We start from the raw sequence: 17,109 nt of genomic DNA on the forward strand, positions 1-17,109 counted from the left end.
ATATATACAGTATACAAGATATATGTAACCTACAAAGTAGGTGTTTGTAGATGGTTTGTGTCACCAGTAAGACTTCTGGTCAACAGTAGACCATTAGAGGTTAAGTTTTTGGAGAGTCAAAGGTTGTATGTGGATTTAAAAAATTTTTTTTAAATTTATTTTTGAGAGACAGAGAGAGACAGAGTGAGGGCAGGGGAAGGGCAGAGAGAGAGAGGGAGACACAGGATCTGAAGCAGGCTCCAGGCTCCGAGCTGTCAGCACAGAGCCCCATGTGGGACTCGAACTCACAAACGGTGAGATCGTGAGCTGAGCTGAAGTTGGATGCTTAACTGACTGAGCCACCCAGACGCCCCATGGATTTTTTTTACTGTATGGGGGTCGATGCCCCCAACCCCCGTGTTGTTCAAGGGTCATCTGTATATTTGAAAGTTTTTAAACTTAAATTCAAGTTATTAGCATACACTGTAGTCTTGGCTTCAGGAGTAGAACCTAGCGATTCATCTCTTACAATAACACCCAGTGCCGATCCCCAAAAATACCCTCCTTAATGCCCATCACCCATTTAACCCATCCCCCCACCCAACACCCCTCCAGCAACCCTCAGTTTGCTTTCTGTATTTAAGAGTCTCTTAGGGTTTGCCTCCCTCTCTGTTTTTATCTTCTTTTTCCTTCCCTTCCCCCATATTCATCTGCCGATCTTCTCAAATTCCACACATGAGTGAAATCATATATTTGTTCTTCTCTGACTATCTTCTTTCACTTAGCATAATACCTTCTAGTTCCATCCACGTTGTTGCAAATGGCACAAGATTACATATAAGTAAACTTTACTGAGGAAAATGACAAAGTTAGGCCTTTATATTTCAGGTGGTAAGTTTTTACATGTTTCTCTGATCATCACGGCTTTGTTCTATCATAAGGCAATATTCCAAGGCACAATAGGTCCTGAGGGTGACGGGGAAATTCCTGACCCCCCATGACATCTTTCTACATACAAACCATCATCTGTACCAACTCCGACCGCTTCTCATCACCTCTGCTGACAACACTGTGCTCCAAGCCCCAGCACCTGTCACCCGTATGGTCTCCTAGCTGGTCTTCTTCCTGAGTTGTTGACATAAATCAGATCACAATCAGATCAGATCTGCTCAAAACCCACCAACGGCTCCCGCTTTACTCAGAGTAAAACCTGAAGGAAAACCCGAAGCTACGTAGCAGCTTTCCAAGGCCTGCATGATATTGTCCTATCGCCTATTGGGCTTCATCTTCTGTCCTTTTCACCTCCCTTACTTTACTCCAGCTACCCTGTCTTCTTGCTGTTCTTTATTCCATCTAGACGTGTTTCTGCCTCAGGGCCTCAGGGCCTTTGCACTGGCTGTTTGCGCCACTAGAGCACTCTTTCCTCAGGTATCTGCATGGCTCCCTCCCTTAGCTCCTTAACCTCTTCAAATATTTGCTCAAATTGTGCCCCTCTTCCCCAACCAGTACTCCCCATTCTCGGTTTCTTTTTTTGTTTTTGTTTTTTGTATTGTGTATCACCTTTTATCACAGTATATAATTTTTATTTCTCTTTATTTTTCATTGCCTACATCCTGCTGCTGAAGTGTAAGCTTCTTAAGGACAAGGGTTTTCGTCCATTTTATTTACAGATGAATCCCAGATACCTGGAATTAGCACAGAAGAGGAAACAATAAATCCTTGCTGAATTAATGAGAATGCAAATCCCTAGTAGATGCCTGTGGTTGTTTTTTTTTTTTAATGATCCTTAGGAGTTTTTAAAATCTCTGCTTAACTTAGCCATGATTTTTATTCTACTTCTGGAAGAGGTTGCTATAGTTGTATTCAATAGGACACCACTTAAGGGGGGGGATATCAGAGATTCTTGATCTCAATTATAGTTCTTGAGTCATTTAAGGAAAAAAAAATGGCTGCATTGCTGTTTGTCTTTCTTTGTCTTCCCTGCTACTGTCGCTGGGTAAGTCTCCTCTGATGAGATGGGCCACGTGATGCCATAAGCCAGGGCTCAGGGGCCAACACCTTCCGACCGTCTGTGATCGGAACAAATCACGTTTCTCCGTAAAAGAGAGGCTCATCTCTCCAAGCAGTAGGGGGACCCGGTTGAGAGCATGGCTTTTTGGAGTCAGGTGGACCTAAACCTAGTTTTCAGTTCCGTCTTGCAGGGATATTTGCACATTTCAACTTCCCTCCACGGACGGAAGAAGTGAACGCAACGGAGATACTCGATGTGATATTTTTGGCACGGCACCTTGTGCGTAGTAACCGCTCAGTTAATGGTTGTAATTATTTATTTTCTCTGTTGGTTTGAGGCCACTCTCTTTCTAAGCCAGAATAAGAATAAGGCGATAACAAACTCTTTTTTTTTTTTTGAGGGAGAGTGGAGCCAACTTTCAGTGTTTGCTCAAAATTTATTTCATCATATTTGTTTAATCAGAAAAGAGTATCTTTGTCCGTGAGCCTATTTTAATGTAAACACCATTGCTTTTTCACTCTGGCTACAATTGGATGTGCCTGGGAAATTCTGAATGCAGGTGTACCTTATCTTTATTCTCCAAAAATGTCATCTTGAGAAGACAACCTTTGGGGGTATATCAAGTCCTGATTTGGTTTTCCATGCCAGCAATTTGATTTCTGCAAATAAATTTTGGAGTCCTCTTTCAATGACTGTGTGCTTGTGTAAATATCCTCCCAGGCAACGGGACTGAATGCCCGCAGCCCTGAGATCAAGAGGCTGCACAGGCATGCTGGGAGGAAGTGACCAGCCAGGTGCCAGGGCTCGGGGGTCACGGGCACAGTTGAGGGAGATGCGTTGGTGTTGGAACAGTCACTCTGTTTCTAGATGTGAAATGTGGGAAAGCTATGCTATAGTTTTATGGGAGGTTCTAGATTTATCTGTCATTCACTTATATATCCTGGAAAAGCCACAGGTGAGAGGTTTGGGGATGTGACGCCTTCCCCTGGAGGGCAAGAAGGAGCCATGCACAGTTGATGGGGTCTTTGCTAACATTAGCCCAGCTCCCAGGTGACTGATCCTGAGGATAATAATCATGGGGTTAACCAATGTTGGTTTTCGTGAGGGGGCACGCTTCCCTGAGAATTAGAACATCTACTGCTTGTGGAGAGACTGAGTTAGAATTCGAGCTTCCAGAACCTTCTCTTCTTTTTGGATCTAGAACCATCCCTCTCCATTTGGAGCTGCCAAATTCAGCAGACGGGAACCTCGGGTTGACCTTCATGTGCGACTGGGTTCCAACGTGTGCAAAACACAGAAGGTGGAAACACTGAGACAGGAAGCTTCTTCCTTCCTCTTGAAAAGGTGTGGCTTCCCCGGAGAGCACGATGGAGGCAGGGGCTGGAAGGCTTGCAAGAGCGTCCCCACAAAGAGGGGACAGGTAATGGGAGGTCAGGAAAGGAATACAGTCATAAGGGGAACATCTTTCCAAAGGCTCAGACCTTCCTCACTTAGTGTGGAAGTGACTCTAGGGAACAGATGTCAAACAAAGTAATAGCTTCTGGGCATCTTACAGTGTGCTGCTCTGTGACGTCCACATGACCTTTCCTTTATCAACTATCTGCTAAGACCCAACTATGGGTCAAACCCTGTGTTAATGCTGGGTTATGGTGGCAGTAAAATCAGACACAGTTCTTGTCATCTCATGGCTGACATTTTGGTAAGGGGAACAGAGAGTAAACAAACGTATAGCTAAAGAAGAGAATTACAGGTTGCAGTAAGTTCTAGAAAGGAAATAAAGCAAGAGGGCTTTAGATAAGCTGTTTGCAGAAAGGCCTCACTGAAGAGGAGTCCTTTGGGTTGAATCTGACAGATAAGAAGGAGCCCAAGTGCAAAGACAAGCCGGCAAGGATCGAGGGCAGAGAGCTCTTGAACTCCAGAGCCATGATTCTCAGCCTTGGCCACACGTTGCAACCCCCCGGGGAAGATCCAGAATTTACTGATGCCTGGTTCCCAGCTCCAAGAGACTGTGATCTCATTGGGCTGGGGCTTGGTCTGGGCCACTGATGTATTTCAGAAACTCCCCCAGCGACTCTAACGTGCAGCCAGGTTTGGGAAACTCTGCCTTAGGGGAAGAGAAAGGAGCTACCAGGCTGGAATGCTGTGAGGTCCGGGGAAAGAGATCCAAGACAAGATAGAGGAAGGGGCCTGATTCTAGGTCATTCAGGGCCTTGAAGGACATTATAAGAAGACTGACTTTGATTTTAGTCAGTAAAATGGATTTATACATTTCCACTATGGCAGTAGGGGTGGTGGGGTGTGTGTGTGTGTGTGTGCGCATGTGTATTGACTGGGCAAGACCAGGAACCAGGAAATATGTGAGCAAGGGGCCGAAATCCCTCCCTGACCGTCCTGCCAGAGTCATCCAAAGAGAGATGAAGGGATGACAGCTGTCCCACACCCTGGAGGAATGAAAACTGGTTCGTTGCAGCTAAGACAGACTGCATTTCTTGATGTGTCTCTCCTTAATAAATCAGCCCAAAGTGGAGGGGCCTGGTGCTCACAGGTTACCCAGAGATTAGTGATGGTTATTGTTGGGGGGCGGTGGCGGGGAGGGGCGCTCATTCCCCAGAACTCAGTATGAGCTGGGGCCCCTCAGATCCCTGCAGGGAAAGCATCTCACTCAGAAGCCCACGGAGTCCCTCGCTGCCCAGGCCTTGTTTCACCCCTTGCTGAGAAAATCCCAGAGAGAGAGAGGTGGGTTTGTGACGCGTTGAGAAGCTCTCTCCATATGAGCGCATGTGAGTGTGTGTGTGTGTGTGTCTGTGTGTGTGTGTGTGACGGGGAAAGGAACACGGTCACCCTTCCTTTCCTTCGGCACTGCTTAGCCAAGCACCTCTTCGTTCTGTCCCCCGACAAAGCTCACAGGTCTTGGGGCCACACATCCACCGCCCCCCCCCCCCCCCCCCCCCCCCCCCCCCCCCCCCCCCCCCGTTGCCTCTCTTCCCTTCCTTATTCCGGATCTTGGAACTCCCTTTCCGCCTGTGATTTCCCTTCGGGTGATTTCTCTGTCTCCGCTGCAGTTTTCTTTCCCAAATTTCCGTTACCTTCCCTCGCCCGCTCCCCTCCTCTCTCCCTCCCTGCATCTCCAACTCATCCCGCGGCCGGTGGGTCCTTCTTTCCAGGGGTGCACAGAGAGGGCTTGGCAAAGTCCTTCCACACACGCCGTCTGGCTGATCCCACGGCAGCTTGGCATCTCCCCACTTTGCAGATGAGGCCACGGAGGCTGGGGGACGCGAAGCTCGAGGTCCCACAGTAGTAAGTGGGGGCCCGGTGCTGAACCGAGAGCCGTGAACCCCAAAGCCTGTACTCTTAGTAATGAAGAAACACTGCTCCCTGCATGAGCGATTTTCTTGATTTTTCTACAGGATGAGCGCATTCCTTGTTCTGAGCCCAACCACAGCATTCTGTGCATGCGGCGGGATAGTATTTATGAGATATTAACCATTGCTTCTCCCCTTACTTCTCTGCCGTCCTGCCCTTTACTTCTCAAGATGAAAGGAGACAGACAGACAGACCGTGTACTGCCCTTAATGCAGGTGGCAAACACAAATACCCTGCTGGCTCTGACCTTGGGATGAAAGAGCCTCAACTTTTGGGGGGAAGGGAGGACCGGGGAGCCTGGTTGTGTGAACAGGGTCTGAGGAGCAGGGAGGATAGTTGATACCCTGGGCTGCGACCAGGAGAGGGAGGGGTGGTGACAGAGAGACAGCGGAGCTTAGAGGCAGTTCCTGCCTCTTGACCTGCCACAGAGCACCCGTTTGGAGGACAGGAAGCTTCCGGAAGGTCTGGGGGTGTACTTGGTCGTTGGGGCCACAGACAGCCTTTTCAGGATGCGTGGTTCTCCCCGATAGGCAGTCGTAACAACGAGAGCCACCGGGTGTGAACGGGAGCCCCAGGTTTCCCACCGGTAGCCATCACGGGTGGCGCGCCCAGGGTGGGCCCAGAGGATGCGTCCCCCGGGAGATACCCGCCCACCGGTCCACCGGTCCAGAATCCCGAGCAGCCGCTTGCCCCTGTGACCTGACATCTAGAACATCACACAGCTCACGAGCCAGCTCCCGATTCTGCCCTTTGGGAAGCACGGGAACTCCAAGCAGCAGCTGGGCTGGGTGGGGAAGAAAGGGGTTCTGTTTCTTTGCCGCTCAATGTCGGCCAGAGCGCCGTGCCCGCCACCGGCCTCGCTGGGGACCGGCGCTGTCGCCGCCCGGCCCGGCACGCCACCAGCCTCTGGGGTCGGGTCTGCCGCTTCTCCAGGCCCTGCCTGCTGGGTCCAAGGTCTTTGGAAAACACCTCGGGGTCTCCCCAGAGCCCTCCTCTGTGCCTCGCTCCAGGGCACGGCCCAGACCTCCCCGCTTCCCTGGGGAAGGTGGGGCCTCCCTCGGCGCCCCTGCATAATTGGGACGATGCGCAGGAAAATTAACAAGGTCATTAATCACCGTGGAGCCAAAGGCAGCTCCCCGGGACCTATTCTTCATGATGATTAATGGCGGGCAGCTCCTCCCCGCTCCCCGATTCGTTTTCCTGCCACCGTTCACTCATCCTCCCTTGCCGTCCTCTTCGTCCCTGTCCGAGGGAAGCGGGGTGTCCGGCGGCTGCGGGCTCCGCGTCAGGTCTTTCCCGGCCGCCTTCGCTGCCACCAGCCCCGGGAGTGGATGGGAGCGTGAGCCTCACTCAGAGGCACAGCTCAGCTTCTTACACGAGGTGGGGACGATACTCCCCTTGCCTCCACATTTTCCAGGGAGAAAGCGTGTTCAGAGAGGGAGGGGAGCCCGCTCAAAGCCACACAGCTAGTAAATGGCAGAGGAGGGATTCAACTCCATTCCGGCTGACGCTCCACGGCCGGGAGCTAAGTGCCTCTTCCCTGTCTCTCCTTGTCCCAACCTCCAGCTGGGGCTGCCCTCCCCTGGCAGGACCAGCCAAGCTCGGGTCATGCTTGAACAGCCTCCTGTTCTCCTTTTGTTTGCCAATTAGGCTCCCATCCAGCTTTCTGCTGCTTAAGATAAGCGGCTCCCTCTGCCCACTGATGCATTGAGCCCAGGGTCTGGCTCTGACCAGCCCTCAATCAGGAGATGCTTGATTTTCCTGGAGATAACTATATCCTGGGGGATTTGAGTGAATTTGTAAGGAAAGAACAGATTCTGTAAAATTTAAGGCACAGCAAAGTACTTTTCCAAGGCTGGCAGAGAGGAAGAAACGTGACCCAGTCAAAGACAAAATCATGGAGCGGGCTGGAAAGCGTGGGAGACCAAAACGGGATCGCGGTTCTGTGGTTGAATCGCTGGGTGACCTTGGGTAAGTCATCCCTCCCTAGACCAGTTTCTTTAGTAGAATTGCCGGATGAAAATAGATTCTGAACGTTTAAAGGCAGAACTCAAAAGCTGGGATTGGGTCGGGGGGCCGTGGGGGGGGTTGTGGATTTTTCCCAGGTGGAAAGGAGCTGCAAAGAGAGAAAAATTAAGAAGGAAGGGGGCAACGCTTCGCTTTGGTCTCTCCGGGTCTCCGTCAGGACACCCACTGCAAGAGAGACCAGGTCTCTGAGGCAACGCGGATGTCTCGAGGGCTTCTCAAGTCTTAGCGGGTAGCTGTGTAACAATATAAGGATTAAAGTATGATGATGATTCTAAAAATGTCGATGGCGATAATCAGGGCGTTGAGTAACATTTATTATTTTTTTTTAATTTTTTTAATGTTTATTTATTTTTGAGACAGAGAGAGACAGAGCATGAACAGTGGAGGGTCAGAGAAAGAGGGAGACACAGCATCTGAAAAAGGCTCCGGGCTCCGAGCTGTCAGCACAGAGCCCGACGCGGGGCTCGAACCCGCAGACTGCGAGATCATGGCCTGAGCCGAAGTCAGATGCTTAACCGGCTGAGCCACCCAGGCGCCCCGAGTAACATTTATTAAGCAACAATTACATGCCAGCTTCGACCGACTTAAATAACCCCTAAGTCGTGTCCCCACTAAGAACACTGAGGTGCAGAGGGGTTAGGTCATTTACCTCAGAACACACAGAGAGTGGGGGGCAGAGTTAATCCTGGAGCCATCCCTTCCTGACTCCAGAGCCAGCAGTCCCAATGCGATTCATGACAGTGTTATGCCTGGATTCAGTGTCTGGTGGCCAGGGGAGTCCTTAGGCACCTGTGTGCCTAGGGGCTTTCTCCGTATCCACAGCCTGTTGCCTCTGTTTACCCGCTTGGAAAACCCGCCCACCTGAGACCCAGGACCAGCCACATAATATTGCGGGGCTTAGGAAAAAGTGAAAACGCAGGGCGCCTTGTTTAAAAATTATTCAACACTTTAAGACAGTGACAGTAAAGCCTGTGACCAGGAAGGAGATCCTTCTGAACATGAGATTTTATAAAGTCCGCAGGTTGTGTGTGAAGCCACCCTGTGAGCCCCCAAACACTTCCCTGGCCCCGACAAGTTTTCCTCGACCCCTCACATGCCCATCCCACTCTTCCCCGAAGGCAAGGCTTAATCCTCTGTTCCCTTGGTTACTGTATGGGTCTCTTCCAGAACGGACCGGTTGGATCTCTCCCTTCCTTAAGGACCTCTGCCCTGGGCTGGTTTCCTTGAACTCATCTTGGTGTTTGCCAGATGCAGAGGTGACGAAAGTGCTCCAGAAGCCAGTGGAATAAATTGTTCTCCCTTCGTGCCCATGACTTTCCCTGGGGCTTGGGGCTAAAGACACTCAACCTTGCCTGGACAAAGCCTTCAGCGTCCATTCCTAAACGGCCGGGAAGAAATGTTCCAGAATACCATCAAGTGCTGAAGGCCTCTTCTAATTAGCTGGATAGTGGCTAACGAGGGATTTCACCGGGCAGAGCCTTCTGGTGGTTGGCGCGTAATTACCATGGAAACCTTCACGCCGCGCTCGGCTCCTTCCCTCAGCCCTCTTCCCTGGGGAGTAGAAACGGCCCCACAAAAGCAGCATCCGGGCGGTCGACGTCGTTTGTGAGAGAAATAAATGGACAATTAAAGGCAAGACAGGTCGAATCCTTGTTGGAGCGACGTTTTGCCTACATCCATCCCGGGGGCTTAATTGATGCTGCTGTCCCTGCACGAGAGGAAATCATTGGAAGGTGATGGATTCTGTTTGGATGGATCCCCTTTCGCCAAGCTCAAGGACGGGGACCATGTGTAATTAGGAGACAGACTTTTCTGCCTTTTAGAGGCGATTGCCGGGATGGCCAGGGGCTGTGAAGACTTTGCCTTCTTCCTGCTTACACACAAGTATTTATTTATTCTGTCCACCAGCCGAGTGAAACCCCAGCGTCACTCTGTAAGCGGCATCTCAATCTTTAATCTCGTAAGAGGAGCCGAGCTGGCTCACGTAGAAATAACTTTTTGGCGAAAGTTATTAAGCGAGAACAGGGGTGGGGTGAAGTTTGAGAGCCGTGTTGGTCAGGATGGGCTGGGCTTTGCTGAAGTAACAAATAAACCCTGGCATTCCAGCTGGATCAGCACAGTAAGGGTCACCGAATGGGTCGTGCAAGGCTCGGCTGTGGTCGGGCAGCCCTTTTCTATCGTGTGACTTGTGCCGCCTGATACACATGGCCTTCCCGTTGCAGCTGGAGGGCAGAGAAGGCTGGAGGGAGCAGCGCCCTGCTCCTTAACGGCCACAGGCCAGAAGCGACATGTGTCATTTCTTCTCACATTGACCCCAACGGCCCCTGGATTCACACCACCTTTTCCTGCCCGGCGGTGCCTCTGTGAGTCACAGTAATGGTTATACCGAAGAATGGCCACGGTGCCCCCCCTTCCAGGAAGCCTCTTCTCACTGCCTGGGCTACTGTTTGCCGTGTTCCTGCCAACACCTTTGGAGTCAGGACTGTGTCCGCTGCACCTGTTTCTGCCCCAGGCGCCCCGCGGGAGGGTTAAGGCCAGAACGCAGTGGGCAGGAACGACGGGCAACATTGGCTCGGGCTGGCCAGCTTTAGAGGGAAGAGCCTCCAAAGGGTTGAGAAGAGGAGGAAGGAGTCCGGAAAGACCTCACAAAGGAGGAGGCATCGTACCAGACTTGGAAGAGTGGAGGATGCATTCATTCATTCATTCTTCCACTCATTCACTTATACGTTCACTGCCCGGTGCCCACAGGAGCTAAGCCACTCTGCCTGTGTCCTCCAGGAACATATTCCTGAGCAGGGACGGGGCACAAAGCAGACAGGACACAATAAATGTCTTCAGAGGTCAAAGTGGGCACCAAGGACAGCACAGGCTCTGGAGAAAGAAAAAGGCAGTTCTCTGTGATCTAGAAGCATCCAAGGAAGCCCAGGGTGGAAGGAGATTTGCCCTGAACCCTGGACAATGGATATCAACATTAATTTATGTTAGTGCTGACGTTAGGGTTGTACTAGAGGTATTTTATTATCCAAGGCATATGTGTGTGTGGTAAAAAAAAAAAAAAAAAAAAAAAGGTAAAAGACACTGAGAAGCAAACTAAAGAAAATTGCCCAACAACTATTCATATTTTTACATCTATACCTACTTACCTGTCTACCTTGCTGTCTATAGAATACGTATGGCCATCGCAGGGATATTCTCTCATGATCCACTTTTCACTTTACAACATAGCCATCAATTCCGTATCAACAAAGACAGATGCGCATCGTTTTAAGCAGGTTAATCATATTATATTTGTATGGATTACTTTCTTTCATCAGTCCTTTATGGCTGGATATTTATACCGCTTACAGTTGATGGGTATTTTAAACGCTATTGTGGGGGTGCCTGCGTGGCTCAGTCCATTAAGCATCCGACTGTGGCTCAGGTCACGATCTCACAGCTCGTGAGTTCGAGCCCCGCGTCGGGCTCTGTGCTGACAGCTCGGAGCCTGGAGCCTGCTTCCGATTCTGTGTCTCCCTCTCTCTGACCCTCCGCTGTGTCTCCCTCTCTCTGCCCCTCCGCTGCTGTGTCTCCCTCTCTCTGCCCCTCCGCTGCTCATGCTCTCTTTCTCTCTGTCTCAAAAATAAATAAAACATTTAAAAAATAAGATAAATGCTATCGTCATTACGATCTTTGCACATGAGTCTTTGTGCAGTTGTTTCCTCGGGAAAAATCTAGTGTGTTTTCAATAGGTAGGGAGCTGAGGCTCAACAGAAGGGGTGTTCTCAGCAGAAGAATCAGCGAAAGCCAAGGCACAGAATCAAGGGAGCACAAGCAGATTTGGAAAGCCATCACTGGAGATGAGGGAAGTCAATGGACAGTTACTCTGGGCCACTTGTGTGCCAGGCACTGTGCTATGGGCTTTCACACGTACCAACTTGTGTAATCTTCTAAGAACCACTTGAGGGGCACTGAGCTAGTCCCATTTGACTGATGAGGTGACCCGAACTGAAGCACAGAGAGGGAGAGTTACCTGCCCGCGGTCACACAGTAAGCTGTGGAGTCAAGAGGGCATCTCAGTTTGTGGGACCCCCAAAGCTCAGGCTCGGTTCACTGCCATGAGGGTAGAAAGTGACACTCACGGTCGCCATGCTAGCTGTTTCATAATAATGCCCCTAGTTCTGCCTGGACGTCATTACTTAGGTGGCCGTGTGAAAAGAGACAGAATGGAGAATCTTGGGTGTTCAGGCTGGCACCGGCCACAGAGCGGACCCCGAGCCTTCATTCCCTTCTCACGAGGATGGGTGATGTCAGCAAACCTTCTTGCTCGGAAATATATTGTTTTGAACTTGGCAACCTGTAAGCGCAGTTGCCATGGTTACCAGAGAGCCCTGGGGAATGATATACACAAAGGGTGGTCTTGAAACACAATCAAGTCCCTTCCCCTCCAGCCTCAACCCGAGCTGGCGACAGTCTTTGACAGATTCTCTTGTGCCCAGGGAACCCCACACCAAAGCGTTCGTGACAAGACACCCCACGCTTTCAGTGCATAATAACACTTCACAGGGACAGAAAGAAGCACTTTATGTGGATTATTTTCTCTAATTCTCTCCAAACCCTGCATGAGATATGCTACTATTTTTCCCATTTTATAGCTGAAGCCACAGAGACACAGAGGAGTTAAAAGGCTGTGCCCCAGGGTCAGTCACACAGCTAGCAAATGGCAGCCCGGCTCCGGAACCAGTGCTCAGAAATGGCCCATCCTTTCCAGAGCCACAACCTTCAGAGCAAGTCACAGGAAATGATATCCCCAGGCATCTTGTTGGTACCTGGCTCTAAAGATTCCCAGAAGGGAATATGAGTTCCTACAGGGGCCATAAAAGGCTTTAGGCAAGAAAGATACGAGACGTTAGCAGGGATGTCCTAAAACTAGACAAACAGAAGGAACAAAAGAAAGCCCCGATTCAAACGTTTCTAGGCATCCAGGCAATTATGCCTTAAGGTCACTGCGAACATCCTAGCAGGGAATGCGGGTTGGCAAAGAGTTCTAAAGGTCACCGTTTACCCGTAGAATTTGCCTCTTTCTTTTTTAATATTAAGGTCCTCAACCAGACCCAAATCTGGATGCCTACAGGGTTCAGGTAGGAGACAGATGAGTAAGTGAGCCAAGGGCTGAGCCGGGAAGTGAGATACACAGGGGCTCTGTCTTGGCAGGCACCAGAACATTCCACCCAGCACTTGCCCCAGAGTTGCCACATCTGATTATGTATCAGAAGCTGGGGATCTGGATGCTTCTGTGAATCTCCTGGTATTTTTTTAAGTTTATTTATTTATTTTGAGAGTCAGCGCCAGCAGGGGAGGGACAGAGAGAGAGAGAGAGAGAGAGAGCAAGAAAATCCCAAGCAGGTTCATGCCTAAACATTCAGTTGGGTTAAGCGTTGATGGAAGCTTCGAGAGCCAGGAGCTGGGCACTAGCTTTAGAGTGACTAGTGGGTGGTGTTTTTCAAACTGAAGCATGATTGATTAGTGCATCTTAAAATCAATGTCGTAGATGGCAGCCAGCATTTAAAAATAGAAAACAGAAAATATAGAATATACATAGAATATATAAAGAGAATATATATAATAGAATCAAATACTTATCTGAAAATATAAACTAGAATATCATGGAACATATCAAAACCCTTTGCATGTAATAAGGGCGTTTTTTTTGTTGTTTGTTTTGTTTGCAGAGCATTTATTGGTATTATATATCCTATAGGTCATTTCATATATACGGTCGACAAAGTTTCAAAATTGACGTAAAAAGAAAGATTTTTTTTTTTTACTCCGAAAAAGAAGAGAATGTTCTACTTCTGTTGAGCCCCAGGGAGAGTGGGTTTCAGTCATTTATTACAAAGCAGTTAAGAGCCTAAGCTCTGCCCCTTTCTAGCTGCGTGGCCTCGGGAAAATCGCTTCACCTCTCTGTGCCTCTGTCACGCCATCTACGACACAGTGTGTGAGGATTAAACGAGTTAACGCCTGAAAAATACTTAGAACAGTGCCTGGTACCGAAGCAGTTTTCAATGGCGATGGTTGTTGTTGCTTGTTGAGGAGTTTGAAACAATAGCGTTTTCGCTTATGAATTAAACAAAATCTCCCACGTTACTAGGATCAGGCTTTACCTTTGTGTATCCTAAATAGTCTGGAATGGTCAGCAGGAGGGGTCAGAGAAGGGTCTTTAACTGTAATACAATCTCTTCGGTGTTCTTGGGGCGCTTTCCAGGTCCTCGGCAACCTGGGGACCATTGATCTTCTGTCATCCAGGTGGCCCACAGTGGTTTCTAGGGGCCCACATCCAGGTCAGCTGAAGCTTTATGAGCACCTGGCCAGGCAGCCGGTCTTCCAGACGCATTAACACACACAGCACCTCATTACCATCCCAGTGTTCCAGTGGGGACATACATTCTGCCGCTTTATAGTAGATCAAGAGACAGCAGCGCAGAAAGGCAAAGTGACATGATTGAGATCTTCCAGGAGGCGAGGCAAGATACAAGCAAAGCCACGGAGGTGTCAGGCTTGTGCCAGGGGCCCAGGGCTGAGGGACGGAAGTGTGGGCCCCACAGGGCACGACCGGAACCGGGTTCTGTGTAAGCTGGTGGGCAATGAGAAGGCCCCAGGGCGTTTTGGGCTGGGTTTCTGCCGAATCCTGATCCTTTCGCTAAGGCTAATTCCAATTCGGCCAACACGGTAACTCCTTATTTGATTTGCTCTGATTTCTCTGTATTTGATTAACCAGCCTCCTCGTTCCCCAATGATAAGAGAGTTTACTGAGTTACCTTTGGAAACTTAAATGCTGTACTCTATTTAGCTTGGAAGGATCCACAGGGAGACGGTTTTACATAATGTTGTCACTAAGCCACTTGGTTATCTTAATTCTCTCACTCCCGCCACTGGATTTAAGGCCACGATAAGTGCCGGGAAGCGGGAAAACAGCAAGAGGGATATTAACCATGATTTCAAAGATAGCTTCCATGCTTTGAGTGCTAAGTACATGTTGGGCTAAGGGCCCTGCCTCCATTGTCCCTCGAGTCCTCGCGTGCCCCTGGGGGGAGGGGGGGGCTGATATGTTCCACAGCAATTCACCAAAGGTCACAGGGTTGGTAAGTGGTACAGATGGGTCTAGACACAGGACAGTCGCTGAAGGCACGATCCCAGCAGGCATCCAGGACACCTCAGGTCAAGCTCCAGTTCTGTAACTCTGGACACAGTGCTTCTCTCTTTCACAATGTGGAGAGAGGAGAGAGAGAGAGATTAGCCCGATCTTCCCTTCACCTGTCCCCTTCCAGCTGAAGAAGATTAGAGGCATGGAGGCTAAGGGAGCAGAGAAAAATTAGACACCCCGCTCCCAACCCGGGTGAGCAAATCTTTCTCACGGGGACCAACTGATGGCAACCCAACACATGCATGTAGGCACCGTGGACACACGTTATTTCTGCCTATCCAGAATCCACCCACTTTCTGGTAAAACAACACAACTACAACCATCACAACAAAACGAGCAGTACAAAACCATGAAAGGGTGAAGCACAGATACGTAAATAGACGCGCATGCGTGCCCTGCCCCTTTCCTGTGGGGTACTTCCCCCCCCCCCCTTTCTGCCCTGAAGTTACAATCCCACCCGCTCCAGTCGTAGGCACATGACCAGGTCTAACCAATCAGAGAGCAAAGCACCCCACCTCGGCCTCAGTGATTGGTTCAGGGATGGCCAATGAGACTCAAGCTCGAAGCGCTCCCTCCCTCCTCTGCCCAGCGTGGCTTCGCTGGCTGGTTTTTAGGCGAGAAATGTTGGCGGCCGTCTCGGGGAGACATTGGGGCTGAGTGGGGCCAACTTGGCGCAAAGCGGCGTTAGGTAATGGAGCGAACCATGTCCTGAAGAAATCACTTCTTCCGATTCTAGTCCCGTGGGTCTAGCCGGTCCAGACCTAGTCTAGTCTAGAGCTAGTTCTGCCACCTGAAGTTCCAGTCCCACGAGCCTGTATGTTTTGCTTGAGCCCCTTTGAGTGGCGTTTCTGACTCTTGGCGCAAAAGTAAAAAATTAATGACGTGCTTTGTTCAAAACACTTCTGGTGGCGTTCCCTGCAGGGGACTGGGTGCTTGTGATCCCTCAGAATTCCTGTGTCCAAAGCTGTCCCCCAGTATGATGCTGGCATCTCTGGGAGGTCGCGAGCGGGGAGGCCCTTAAGAAGGGGGTGAGGGTCCTGGAAAATGGGACCCGGAGGGCGCCCCCGCTCTCATTCGGCCACGTGAGCACAAAGCGAGGACACCGCCGTCGGCCACCAGGGAGCAGTTTCTCGCCGGAACCGGGCCGTGCCCACACCCCGGTTTGGAAGGTCCAGCTTCCAGAGTGTGAGAAACACGTTTCCGCTCCCGGGAAGCCCCGGATCTGTGGTTCTGTGCTGCAGCGACGCAAATGGACGGAGGCGGCTCAGGCCCGCAGCCCGTGTTTCCGCGTTCATCCGCCGGCCTCTGGGGCTGCGGGCCGCAAGGACCTCCCCCTCTCACAGCACGGTGGCCTTTCACCTGTCACCGTGACCATCTGTCCTCCACGCTTCCCTGTTTGACGCATTGCCTCCTTAAGACCTTTCCGCTCACCATGGGTGGCCAATTCCACACCCCTAAGACGGCATATATAGGACGGCATTCTCGGGCCTCGTGTTTCATAAAAACCGTTAGCACTCGAGTCAGCCGCGGTTCTAAGCAATGACCCGCGTTTGCTGCGCAAGAAGCCCTCGGAGGTGGCCTGGCCTTACCGCCATTCTACAGGCGGGGCCACCGAGGCGGTTGGCCTCGGGCCCGGCGCGGTGGTCGCCACACCCAAGCCACGTGGCCCACTTCTCCAGATTCACCTGCTCGGCTCCCAGGATGCTCCGCTGGAACCATGCTGCCCTTTGCTCCCCTTGGTGCCAGAAAGAGTTAAGGGAATTTGTAACTGTAGAGCAGAAAAGGCCACAGAGCGTAGCACGATAATTGGGCTTGTTTGGTGGGGAGGCAACACCTATCTTGGTGTCAGGGCACCGTGTAAAAAATGTGTTTTTATTCCACATAAATTAGTCTGCGTGTTCACCCCATGCCGGCGACGGCCTGGTGGCCAAACGGGGCTCTGGCATTAACTCTACGCTGGGAGATCACTCATTAGTGGAAGCAGGGCCCCTGTCTGCATTTTCTTTTGTGTCTTTTCCCGGAGCAGAGCAGAACACAGGGTCTAATTGGGAGGCAGATTGCAGAGCGAATACAAATGAGCTTCCAAATTCTTCTCTTTAGCCTTGTCTACACTAGCAGAGAGACAAAATGAGGGTGCAAACTCACCGTGCCTGAAAGCCCGAGACTTAGAAAGGTATATTCGCGGATTCCTGGAAAACTCCATTTGGAGAATCTTACTAATAGAAAAGAGATCCGTTGCATCATAGATGCTCCGAATGATGAGGTCTTAGAATTTTACGTTCTTAGAATCCCGGCAGGGAGGATGTAGCCAGACAGCCGGACCACAAGAGCCCTCCACACCGCCTACTGGAACTTTCCCTGTTTCCTCGGGTGGGGCCCCGTTTCCCTCCTCCCGCCAGCCCCTCCTCCTCTTGGCTGGCTGGCTGGTTCAGGTGCCGCTCATGCCTCAGTTGAACTAGTACTCCCTTCCTCTGTCTACACAAAAATGGGCACATCTGAGGTCAAGTCAGAGCCCCCTCACCTTCCCACATCGTTCTCTTCGCTGAGC

At 50.7% G+C, this 17,109-nt stretch overlaps 1 long non-coding RNA gene across 1 annotated transcript; it reads right to left on the bottom strand.

The window, feature by feature from the left end:
- Window positions 1-13,231: 13,231 nt before the first annotated feature.
- LOC122209963 lies at window positions 13,232-16,768 on the bottom strand. Its single transcript, XR_006197859.1, has 2 exons — window positions 16,707-16,768; window positions 13,232-14,616 (listed from the first exon to the last, which is right to left on the bottom strand). It is a non-coding gene; the product is annotated as an uncharacterized LOC122209963 (long non-coding RNA).
- Window positions 16,769-17,109: the final 341 nt, after the last annotated feature.

Source organism: Panthera leo, chromosome E3 (assembly GCF_018350215.1).
Source record: "Panthera leo isolate Ple1 chromosome E3, P.leo_Ple1_pat1.1, whole genome shotgun sequence".
Taxonomy (NCBI): domain Eukaryota; kingdom Metazoa; phylum Chordata; class Mammalia; order Carnivora; family Felidae; genus Panthera; species Panthera leo.